Source organism: Platalea leucorodia (assembly GCF_965183815.1).
Source record: "Platalea leucorodia genome assembly, chromosome: 1".
NCBI classification, from domain to species: domain Eukaryota; kingdom Metazoa; phylum Chordata; class Aves; order Pelecaniformes; family Threskiornithidae; genus Platalea; species Platalea leucorodia.
The window spans coordinates 56,396,367-56,409,185 of record NC_138823.1 but is presented as its reverse complement, the minus strand read 5'-3'; the positions used below and the strand labels follow the sequence as shown (position 1 = coordinate 56,409,185).

General features: G+C 49.3%; 1 protein-coding gene across 2 annotated transcripts in view; it reads right to left on the bottom strand.

Annotated features, from left to right (window-relative positions):
* Positions 1 to 9,833, bottom strand: part of MTCL1 (microtubule crosslinking factor 1) — a 110,811-nt gene extending 100,978 nt beyond the window's left edge. The window contains exon 1 of one of the 2 annotated variants that reach the window (XM_082325154.1): positions 9,714 to 9,833. The gene's annotated coding sequence lies outside the window, so the exon portion shown is untranslated. The remainder of the gene's footprint in view (positions 1 to 9,713) is intronic. The other variant, XM_082325155.1, reaches the window with a different exon arrangement.
* Positions 9,834 to 12,819: the final 2,986 nt, after the last annotated feature.

Genomic DNA, 12,819 nt, shown 5'->3' with positions numbered 1-12,819 from the left:
GATATTTGCATGGATGGAGAAGCTCAAGGGTTACTCCCCAGTGAGCTGGATCATGCTCGTGCCATACACTGTCTGAAAAGGAATAATAGTGTAAGCACAGTAGCAGAAGTTACCCTTGCAGCAATGACATCCTCAGAAGTTGCAAATACATTAATTAACCACAAACAGCTGACTGCGAGGAAACAAATGAGCTCTGCAGACCAAATCCAGCAGGACTCTTTCAAAAAAATTTATGGTCCGGGCCCTGTCTACTCCTCCTCAGGCTACAGCCAAATACTCTGGCCAGTTTACAGCCAACACACTGGTGAAGTTTTAGTAAGTGACTGATACTTTTAAAAAGAAAAATATAGCAATGTATGCTTCAGTGAATTGAGGGGGAGACCTCTTTTTCTTTTCAATGTACACCTGTTTCACTGTGCTTCACATTTACAGACGCTTTCAGGAGGTAAAGTAAAAGTTTACCCAGTAAAGACAGAGATGCAGAAGAAAATGTCAAGGTTTTAGAAACTGGTTAGAGAGTAGCAGTGGCTTCTGAACCTAGGACAAGAAGTACACTTTTGCATTACCAGTTTATTAACTAGATATTTTGGCTAAGGTACTCATACCAAAAGTACAGCTAATACAGCCCTCTGGGATGAACACGACCAGAGTTATTGCTTAGGGCTGTCTGCAGACTCAGGAGTTGAATCTACCTCAGCTAGACTTAAGTTCAATTAACTTTTTAATATCATCTTCAGAATGCTAATGTTAGATTAATAATTTGGTTGTAAATTGAGAATTTTGAAACACAAATCCACAATAAAGGAAAACATCTGTCATTACCAAATTAATGGGATCTGGTTTATAATCTGATGTTTATATTTAAGAACTAAGCAATGGCTTTCATGTATTGTGGCCTGCAAAGAGCAATTATAATGTTATTGCTCATCTCTTAAACTTCCTTCTTCTCTATATCAGGTTTTGGAATTAGTAAATCCGGTTGGTTTCTAAAGACAAATAATCCACGATATTTGACTTCAACGTATTTATTACAACCAAATTTGGAAAGTGAAACTCACATCATTTTAAACAACCTAATCCCTGAAACAGTCATCCCATTGAAACCGAATATTCTCAAATCCTCTCAGTGGGCATGGGAGCTCTCCCAGCCTTACGAGTCACTCTGTCTCCGTTGGAGACTTGAATCCAATGTCTTTCCTCCCACCAAAGAAGTTCCCCGAAGAGCTGCAAGCGTTGGCATGAGCTATACTTCAGGAGATAGGCCTGTCTTTGACCTCAAAACTGAAGTTTTCTCAACCTCCCTTAATGTACAACTCTGACTTTCCAAGTCTTTGATTTTTTTTGTTATGCTTGCCTCTGGTTTTGGTTACAAATACACAGTTTGCTTTTCGCTCATGTAATTTTGCAGATAAACTCGAATTTAGGATAAACTCAAGAAAGCTGTACTTCAAAACCTTGCACAGTTCTCCTCTCAGATTTTTTTTGACTGATTTGAGCTTCTTTTCCACACTTAATTTTTTTTCTACTCCCAAAACTTTCATATAGAAATCAGACTGTTTCCCAACCCCTTGTATTTAGGAATACAGCATCCTTTGGATGAGCTTTAAAACACAGCAACATACATGCAAACACAAAGGCACAACAAATTTTGACCGTATAAGGAACGGAAACCTCGCCATACGGGCCGCACGCAGCGCCAGCCTGCTTTCTGCTGTATTACTGCAGTGCCTGGGGCTTCAACCTACGTAGTCTGTCCAGATCAGGGAGGAAAAACTCAAATGGGACAGGTTAAATCTTTTTGAGTAGCAAGGTGAAGTCCTATTTTTATATATTAAAAATATATATACAGGAGCATGTCACTTCTGAAACGTCAAAATATAGGAAAATGATATGTGGTTCAGATTTTGTATGACAGCACACAATTATGGATGCTGGGATAATCTTTTAGTACTTACAGTAAAGACATAATCTTGCTCTTGATACAGGCCACAAAACCAATGGCAAGGGTGTAGATGCTTCCAGTTCATAACAGCTTATTCGCCTTGGTAGGTACTTGTGATTCTGCCATAGACACTGAGACCTTGTGTCAGCATCTCCTAAGTCAGAGCTGTTACGATTACACCTACAAAACCAGGACAGCTTAAACTCCTCTGCTGAAGTGATGTGTGCACACCAAACAGAGGAAGCTAAGTTAAAGACCCAGGGAAGTGGAAATTACAACTGAAACTATGATGGTCCTACTTACTAAATCGGCAAACCTACCGCTTTGAAGGAAAACGTGTCAACCATTAGTGAAATCAATGGTAAATGCAGCAAAGCCAGAACCTTAAAAATCCCAAACTCAGTAGCTCACAAAAAAGATGCTTTGGCTGCGAGGCAGCTGGTAATACTATATAAACCCAATCCCTGACTTCGTTAAAATGTATTGTTCTTATTACTATTATTATTGTGAGTGAGAATTAAAGCTCTTTCTCTCAGGAGGAATTGAGCTTCATACTGTGGACTTTAATATTGTAAAACTGAAGAAAGATCAGAATAGGCACTTAAAAGTAATTAAAACAAACAAGTAAGAAAGCGGCCATCCTTCTTTGTGCACCTAAAAAATGGAGAGCCTGCTCCCTTCCTTAAACAGGGAGGACCTGCTCCAGCATCCCAAAATGGCAATTGAAATTGGAAGGTTAAGTGCTGGCATAAGAAGCTTCACTTTGCTGTACATCCCTGTAGGGGACGAGAGCCTCTTCTTGAACCCCTTTAATTTAATGGTAATTAGGTTATTAGTTTCAGTAAGAACAGCACCAGGCAGAGAGTCCTGGAAGAAAGAACATTGTTTAGGAAAAAGCTAAACTGCTTTTCTTTCCAGATGTCACCCTGGTCATCAGAAAGAACAAATACAAGTGTGGAAAAGAACATAACTTTCCAACTGGCAGCTCTTTCCAAATTTGCAGTAGAAATCCAAGCTGCTCCTGCTCCTGAGCCTGACTACTTATGGTTTCAGGTACTTGGTCCAAATAACTTCCTAAAGGCCAGCTATTTGGGGTCTAACAGGGATCGCTCATCTGAGATTCCCGGGGTGGCTGTATGAACACAGGGCCACACTTAAATAGCTGCTCCATTTGCAGGATTCCCCTAGACTTCAGTGCAAAAGCAAGAGAATTAGGATTCACTGTTTCCCTACCAGTCTACCAAGCCAAGGTGAATTGGCTGAAAGGGGAAAGCCTGTGTGCAGTTTACATCGCTGCATAGCCCAAATAACCACATACTGATGGTGTCATTTCACATCTGTACTGTGCAAATTGAAGACTTGCCTGTCAGAAGAGAAGCCATTATCTCATTAATACCTTTACTGATGTCATGCTTGTTTATTATTGATTTAATTTATAATGATGTATAATTAAGGGTAAATTATAGGAATATGCCTTGTTTAGGATTCTTAAAAAAAAAAAAAAAGAGAGAGAGAGAGAGAGAGAGAGAGAGAGAGAAAGAGTCAGGCCATGCAGCTATTACACTAAGTAACCCATACTCATATGAGTCATTCCCACTGAAATGACCAGGAATACTTGTACAACTGATGGGCTGTGTCTACCTGGCCAGTCTGGTTGAGATCCATAATGAGGTTTGAAAGTAAATTTTCCAATCATCCCCACTGATCTGGGGATCACATTCCCCAATGACTGAGCACTCATTCGGTCCACAGAGCACGCAAGAACTGGATTCCTTGTGAACCAAAATAAACAGAGACCTAGTGCTCCAAGGGTGCACCAAATGTGCTCGATTACTCTTGAGTCCTCTGGACAATTGTAAAACACATGCACGATGGAGATGATGTTTTGTTCAAGGGGCCAGGCTAAATACAGCCCAAAGTAATACCCCTAAACTGCATATAAAGACAGAGGTAGGGGCATCAGCACCAGCTGCGCCTAGGTCACCCTGCTGATCTACCCTCACTGATCTGAATTACTGGCTAATATAGACAAAGCTCTTAACTCAGAGCGTGAGTAGAGACTAAAAACTGGAACCCAACCACAAGTCAAAAAAAAAAAAAAAAAAAGGAATTTTGGAAATTACAATTAGGGAGAAATTACATGCAGAAAATAGCATAAAAGATGTATAGATACTGAATTAATTACTATGCATTTACAGTTATGTATATTAGCAAACTGTAAGTCTTTAGGCTCCAGTGAATTAGAACGGATCAGTGTCCAGAAGTTATATACTAACTTGGAAACATCTGCAAACTAGGAAGACAAAAACATACAAAACCAATAAACTGTACAGTATTTAAGAAAATGCAAATGAAGGATAAAATTAAATTGTGTATGTAAAAAATGTAAGTATTTATTAATTTAGCCAAAAGTCATATTTATAGATTATGCCAGTATTATTTTAAAAATAGAAAGTTATTTAATATACATTAAATCAAATGAGGAGAGAGTGAGGAAGGGAGGAGGGGTGGAAATTACAGTGGGTAGCTGCTATTGCACTGGCGAATCCAGAACTTCTAGAAAGTCCTTGATAAATCTGAGATTCATGAACTGTGATTTTACGTAATCTCTGTTTTTGTATTTTAAATATCTCAAACTGTCTGTATGTAGGAGCTGCTGCTGCTGCTAAGGAATAAACACATCCCCCATATCACTTTACAGCAGAACTGCAGTAGGGATAAATATGCTCGAAAAGGCTTTGGTTGGAAGAAAGCAACAACCATTATTTTTGCCTCTTGCAAAATATGTTAATGAACCTAAAGTCCCTGGGCCCCTGATATTATTGTTTAAATCTCAAACCAAACTACTTTACCAGGCGTGCACCGATCCGACGTTGTTTGAAGCTTGTGCACAAAATAAGATGAGAACTGAAAAATCATAGGACCGTGAGCACCTGTTGGCTTCAGGGCTGGTTTAAGTTTGCAGGATCTGAGAGTGAGAGCAGCGTCTGGCAGCTTTTCTGCTTCATTCAAGCATTAGCCCCGGTATTGTTTCAACACACTTCCTCGACTGGGGTGGCTGAAGCCGTTCGAGGAGTCATCTGGCTGGTACAACATTGATATCATCTATTGAGGGCCACCAAGGGAAACTATTGCCTTGCATCATGCAGCGAATCCCCTCCAGGCAGTGCAGGGGTTGACGGGGACACAGCTGGGGCTAACAAGGCACACGGCCTCGCTATTCTTCCCCAAAGTGACATCTCCCTCCGACAGCTGACCGTTCCCCCGGCCGAGCCTGGCCACGCAGGTTTTGTGCCCCAGGCAGGGTTATCACCTCCGTTCTCTTTGGGACCGCCAGTCACCAGGTGGGAAAAGCAGCATGTCAAGCAGAGAAGGGGGATGAGCTTTGTTTTGCTAACCCCGGTAACCCTCACTAAATGGAAAAAAATTGGTCCCATTGCTTCGCATCATTTTTGCTCTGCAAAACCCTTTGACATACACAAGTCCCTACAGGTTAATCAACAGTGGTGTTACTCCTCATGAGTTCATCTCAAGCCTATGGACTCGAAGATCTACAGTTTCGAGGGAGCTGAGGAATACAATGTAACCTCATATGACACACACTGTGATTTTAAACAAAAATGGACATCCTTTAGATGTATCAGAGTGGAATAAGGGGCTTGGAGTGGCCCCTTATTCAATTTATATCCAGCATATGTCTCAGATAAAAATTAATATAGAAAGAATAAAGACAAAGCAAGGTAAATGAGACAATTATCTAATAAATCCAAAATAGTTTAGAATATATTTTTGTGCTAGTCCACACTGTAGCAGCATTTCTGGCATGTTGAACTTACACCAACACACACACAAAGAGAAGGCCCGGTAAAGCAAAGCAGAGCAAGCACCAGTTTCGTTTTAAGGGCTGTACGAAGTGTTATGCCTCACATAGGAGGCTGCTTTCACACTGTGGCCATGAAGGATGTAAAGAGAAAAGGGGCATGTGTCACGACTAAAATACCACTGCTGTTTCTGCTAGCACGTTTATTTAATTAAAACAGACTGAGTTAAACTTTGGCAGGAATAAAGCAAGAACATTTTTAATTGCTAATATTTGAGCCCTCTTGATCCCTCATCCTTTAGAGGGCTCCACATCACAAAGAACTTCTGTCAAAGTTTCCCAAGGACTTGCATAGTACATGACGCTTCTCCACGTGCTGGACACTTTAAAGTAATCCTGAAAAACAACCACTTGTGTGGGCAGTATTTTGCTATTACTAACAGGACTGGCTAGCAATAACTAAAACTTTACCTGCCGCTAGCACTTACCGATGACCTCCTGGCTCCACAGAGTCAGGCACCACGACATAATTTCTCTCTTACACATCAACAAATAAATGATACCTTTTAAATGCTGCTGTAGTATTACAGTCTTCCCCCATAGGCAGCTGAAATAAGGTTACGCAAGAAATACACACAACTGAAATCAATGATGAAATTTCACAGAGGTAGTAGAAGAGAGACTTCCCAATGCAAACACTTCTCCTCAGCCACTTCATCTACAGGCTTAACTTTACAGATAGCTGGCCACTGCTGGAGCCGAAGTTTCATCTAGGGTAAAATCACAGTCCCTGGACATATATAAGGTGGTAACTTGGTATCAGGTTGAGATCTGGCTCACAGTATATGAACTCTGAGACGATTGCAGCACCAACAGTTTGCTCTGCAAAGGCTTCCATGGAGCATTCTGAGAGACTTCTAACACTTCTTGAGTAGAAATAAAAACAAATGATTGTTTGCTTTGTTTTTTGTGGTAGCCCTTTAATCTCCAGTAATCTTCAGCGCTAAGTCTATGTCTATGTGTATATATATATATATACACATGCACACACACTATGTTCCATAACCTATGTTCCAGACACAGGAAAGATACATGAAAGACCTTCCTGCACGAATGATAAATTTCCCTGAAACAGGCTTTAAAATTATGCACACTTACTGTTGCACTCCAGCTGCAGGGAGGGATAAGGAGGAGTGAAAACTACAAAATTCGGCATATGGCCACGCTCAGGAAATTAACAGTTTCTTCTGGGATTTATCTAATCATTTGTCTATTTACAGCTGACAGCTTCCCCGTTATCCCTTAGCCCCCTCCAGTTAAAGGAGCAACACAGCTCGCTCCAATATCAACCAAGAGAACCGCGTTGCAAAAAAGGCAAGGAACAAACCCACAAGTAAACAACTCGGGCAATGCTGTGGTTTTAATTTGCAGAAGGTTTTCGTAGGTTTCCCTAGGAAAGGAAAATGAAGTTTGGGAATTCTCCTGATAACTTCTGCACCACTGGGTTTTCTCCAACCATTTCGGGAGAGGAGCACAACTGCTAAGGCTTCATGCACCCAGGTGGCCAAGGAGAGCAGACAGACCATATACTCATTCCCCGCAGAAGAGGTGACAGCGTGAGCTCGCGGCTTTCCGGGCACCAGGACATGCCCACTGGAAGTCAGCTGAGACACAGAGCCCCAAGAAACCAGTCTGTATTATCCTACTGGTCTCAGAAATACTTGTAGGCTGAAAAAGTCAGAGTCCAAATCAAAGAAGGGTTGGGACACAATTGCTGTAGATGATGAAGTCATCAAGGTGAAAGACCTGAAGACACTGTTGCACAGGGTGAGAAGTTTGAAATGATGTAGAATAAAGTTCTCTACCTAGGACTTGCCAATGTCAATTAGGTCTCGTGATGAGAAAGTCCCTCAGGTGGGACACCCTAACAGTGATCAGTCCCAGACAATTCAGAAAAACTCTTTTTTTTTTCAGTTTCCCGTAGTTAAAAATTACTTTCACTATGACACAAGAGGCTTAACACATTCTTCATAATAGGTTAAAGTTTAAGTACTATAATTGTGCAAATCCTGTAATGCAAAGAGATGCTCCTGGGCTTTTGGCCTCTGTGACTTTTAATGGCAGTGCAAGTTTACCCACTCCTAAAGCAATTCCTATTATCAATTCTGATCTCATTACATCTCCTCTTGCTTCTGGGCTGTCAAGTAAAACAGAAGCTTCTGATAAAGGTTCTCTGTGCTGCTCATCATTTTACAGACTATTACATTTCCCTAACAGACACCGGAGTTTTCCATCCGATGAGTGCTATAAAAGCTTTGCTATGCACCAATAATTTTTATTGGTCTAGTTCTGCATTATCCTTTTCTAGATGACCAGCAGTGCCCATGGTATTTCAGGTACACCCACTGATCTGTGTAACAGCTACAGATCTATAAAACATTATAATATTTTCTTTGTTATTCTCTGTTCAGTTCCCACAGAAATCTAACATCATTTTTGCCTGCAGTTTCACACTCAGCAGAGATTTTCATTGCTCTCTCTCTCATAATGTTCCTGAGTTAACACAACGCATTTATAAGCCAGGAAAGTGCATACTCAGTCCTTCTTCTCTCCAAGTGCTTCAAATTTTCAATATTGAGATTTATTTCCCATCCTCTGCCTTCATTTTTCACTTATTCCTCGGGGGTTAAGTCTATGATTAAGTTCTGTCTGGTCTTTGCCGGGCTTGACTTAAGATAAAAAAAAAAAAAACAAACAAAACTTAGTGTCATCTGAAAATTTTGCTGTATCATTGCTCGTTCCTTTTTCCAGTTCATTAAGCAGCACCAGACCCAGCAAAGAACCTTGCAGCACCCCTGCTGTTAACCTTTTGTTATGCTGAACATTATTTCTTGTCCCTTAGCCAAAACCCCTTAACAAGCCCAGTCTATATCTTTACCACCCTTTTCTCCCAAGGTTATACCCAACTCCAGAGCAAAACTCCCTTGGATTTCCATGGTCATTTTGCTCGACAACAGGGTGTTTCCAAAATCAGGGAAGAAAGATTGTTCTCAGCAGCAGCAGAGTCAAATGGTACAGTAGCTGCGGTTACATGATTATCTCAGTTTATCTTATTTATAGATCTTTATGGATGTAGCCTCTTTGCTGTGCCAAAAGATCAGATTGTAAGTGCAAGTCCAACTAAAGGTTCCCGCAGGTCAACCCAGCTCAGAGCACGCCTGAATTTAGCTTTCTGTTTCTCCGAGGATGAATGCGCATCGATGTAGTTTTCTACCTGTACAAGGATGCAATGACACTTTTTATTGCTGCTCTTGTTATTCTATTAGTACTTCACAACGAGTGGCTTCACTTCCCAGTGATAAAGCAACACAATAAACAGACAACGTAATGCTGTCATCCTTTCCACATCAAATGAGGGAACCGGTTTCTTTGGCTTTTCTTAAAGGGTGATACTGAGGAAAACAGTTCCTGGAAAGCAAGGTCGCGCTAACCAGTAGAGTGTCTGCGGTGCTTTAGAAAGAGTTGGGGTTTGCTGAGCTACCACCGCGCCAACCAAACGTAACATCGCCACGGTACATGTTGCACCAGACTTAAGTTCATCCAGCCTCCACAAATGGGGCTTTTGCAGGGAGCCGTGATCACACGCTTAAGTCCCTTATCTGCGCTTAAGTCCCTTATCTGCCCTTAAGCCGTGCCAGGGCCGCGCTTCGCCGGGGAGCCCGGCTGGCTCTCCCTGCCCCTCTTTCCCTCCCGCGGGTGAAACCGGGCATTTGGTCCGGCGGGGGCGGGGGGTCCCGCGGGAGGTGACTTCAGACTGCGCGAATCCACTCGCCACCCCCGGCGCCGACCCCGCACTCCCGGGCAGGAGGGGGCTGCGCCTCTGCCGCTGCCTCCCCCTTCCCCTCCCCGGGCGGGGACCCGCCGAGGCCGGGCGCGGCGGGCGATGCTCACCTTGAGGTACTCGTTCTCCGAGCGCAGCTCCTCCACCTCCCGCTGCAGCTCCTCCGGGGCGGCCGGCGGCGGCTCCCCGCGGCTCGGGGCTCGCCCCCCGCCCGGCGGCGCGGGCAGCGGATCCCCGCGGGGGCCGGGGGGCGGCGGGGCTCCGCGCCCGGGGCCGGGGCCGGGGCCGGTGCGGGTCGGCTCGGCGGCGGCGGGCTGGGCGGCGGGCGGCTCCCGCTCGCGGTCGCTGGAGCCGGTGCCGGACTCGGCGTCGCTGCTGGCGGCCGGGGCCAGGCGCTGCTCGTCGGAGAGCGGCTCGGAGGGGCAGTCGGAGAGGTCGGAGCTGCTGTCCGTGTGGCCGACGCGGGCCAGCGCCGCCGCCGCCGCCGCATGGCCGCTGCCCGCCGCGGCGGCCCGCTTCCCCTTCCTGCCCTTGCCGGGCGGCGGGGCCGCCTCGCCGCCGGGCTGCCGCCCCCCGCCCCGGCCGCCGGGGCCCGGCTCCGGACCGCGGGCCGCCCGCTTGGCGCAGGGGGCGGCCTTGGCGCCCGCCCTGCCGGCGGCGGCGGCGACGGCGGCGGCCTTGCCCCCCGGGGCGGCGGGGCGGCGGGAGAGGCGGCCCGGCGCCGCCAGGAGCCCCGCGGCCGGCGGGTGGGCGCCCGGGTGCGGCGACGGGGGCGCCCGGGCGGGGAGGCCGGGGGACTTGGGGGGGGCGGGCGGCGGCTTGGCGGCGGCGGCGGCGCGGGCGTGGAGGTCCTTGAGGAAGGGTCTGGCGGGCGACGGGGCGCGGTGCAGCCTCTTCTTCTCGGCGTGCGGGTGGTGGTGGCCGGGCGAAGGCGGCGGCGGCGGCGGCCGCAGCGCCTCGCCGGGCCCCGGGCCGGGGCCGGGGCCGTTCAGCGCCTCCATGGCGCGGGCCGGGGGCGGCGGGGCGGCAGCGGCGGCCGCGGGGGCGCCCGGCGGCGGCGGCGGCAGGAGCGGCGGTCCCCGCGGGGCGCAGCAGCAGGACGGGCAGCCTCCTCCAGCCTCCCCGCTCGCTCTCTCATCACTTCTGCTTCTCCCAGCCACAGCCCTCACACTTTTCTCTCTCGATCCCCCTCTTCCTGCCCCCCCACCCCCACCTCCTCCTCCTCCTTCTCCTCCTCCTCGCCGCTCTCTCCCGAGCACTGATTTGTTTCAATAAAACGAGCCCAAATCCCCCGGTGGCAGCCGTCTCCTCCTCCTCCCTCTCCTTCCCCTCCCGCTCCCCTCTCCGCCTGGCTCAGCTTGATGCAGCTCAAGTTGTGATGCAGCCCGAAAAAAACCCAGCCCTCCTTTTCCCCTCAATCTATGGCAAAGGCGTGTTTCCCGCCTGCCTTCGCCCCCGCTGGCGAGCCCCCGCTCAGCCCACCGGCGCCGCCTGCCCCATGGCTCCCCGCTACCCCCGGCTCCGGCCGCCGCCTCCGCCCGGCTCCTGAAATAGCCCCGCTGCTGCCGGGGCCGCTCCGGCGCGGCGCTGCCCGCCTGTGCGCAGGATCCGCCCCCTCTGTCAGCGAGCCAGGCTGCTCGCTCCCCCTCCAAACTACTTTCCTCGCACGCTTTATTACAGGGGCGCCTCTGCCAGCCGCTTCCTACCAGGAAGCCGCATTTGGGGAGAAATTTTAATTTCCCAGCCACGAGCTGTAGAGCGTTGCCCGTATATTAGTTGTGTTTTGGTTTGTTTTTTTTTTTTCTCCCGAGCTTCGTGAAAACCCTCTCTCCAGAGACTGGCAGCAACAAAACAACAGCCGCCGCATTCTCCCTTTGCTCAAGGCAGACACAGGTTCACCGAGAGGCAGGGCTGAGTATCCGAGGGAATCAGCAAGTTCCTGGCTGTGGCTAAACTACAAAAAGCGCGGCCCCAGCCTTTCGGAGCACGGGGATATGAAATTACAGCCCTTACATTTGCAAAGCACCCGGAGAGTAAATGAAAGGGCGGAGAGGCTCCGGCGTGGGAAGGAGGCACAGCCTGACGGGCAGCGCAGCGCCGCGGCGGCCGGGATGTGACTGCCCCGCCCGGGCACAGCGGGACCTCGGACAAAGCCGCGGAGGCTCCCGTATCTGTCAGGGGAGGGGGCAAATGCCGGCTTAGCTCCTGGAGTCCTTGGGAGGCTCAAGTCATCCACGGCTGAACGGCGGTGACTGCAGCGCGCCCCGGGGAAGGGCAGTCCCGGGGGTTTTGGGGGGCTGGGCCCCCAGCAGCCTGGGGCGCTCCGGGTCCCCCGCTCCGCTCATCTGGGCGCAAGGTATTACCCCGAAAGGCCAAAGCCCCGGGGACGGCTGGAGCCTGAGGGCAGCGGGCACCACCGCAGCAGCAGTCAGGGTGGCCAAGGTAGGATCAGGCGGCTCTGGCAGTCCCGGGCCGGCGCCGGGGCCGGGGCCGGGGCCAGGCGACGTCGGCCGGGCCGGCCTGCCTGGGGAAGAGCCGGGACCGCGCTGGCATCCCGGGACTCGTGTCCCGGTGAACGAGGGGAAAACCGATTTATCCTGCTGACTAGCCACACGGATGCTGCCGCATGAGTATGCAACAGGTAGTCTTTATTTCGCAAAGGCTGCAGAGGTGAAAAAAATAATATTCAAATCAGAGCTGTATTTACAGGTCTCCAGGATCTGGGAGCAGCTCCTCGGCACCGCCCCGGGCAGCCGGCGTGGGCAGCGGCAGCCGGGAGAGCGCGGTGATGGGCGGGCAGCCGGCGGGGCCGGCCGGGGCGGGGCGGCGGCTCCGGCAGCCTGGAGAAAGCCGGGGTCGGGGGCGGCGGCCGAGGTTCCCCCCCCGTCCCCCCCCCCCCGTCCCCGGCAGCCTGGAGAAAGCCGGGGTTGGGGGCGGCGGACGGGGTCCGCCCTGTCCCCGTCCCCGGCAGCCTGGAGAAAGGGCGGTGCGGCCCTTCCGCCAGTGGGCGGGAGATGAAAGCCCTGCTCCAGGGCACCCACCGGCCGGTTTGTTGCTGTTGTTGGATGGTTTGGTTTTGTTTTTTTTCAATCTTTTGGCAAATCCAGCTTCAGTTACTGCTCACAGTTTCCCCCGGTTGGCATCGCTGCCGGGCGGCTACGTTCCCGCATCCAGATGTGGCTTTCAGGTCACACAGCAAAGTACCTTTTGTGGCAA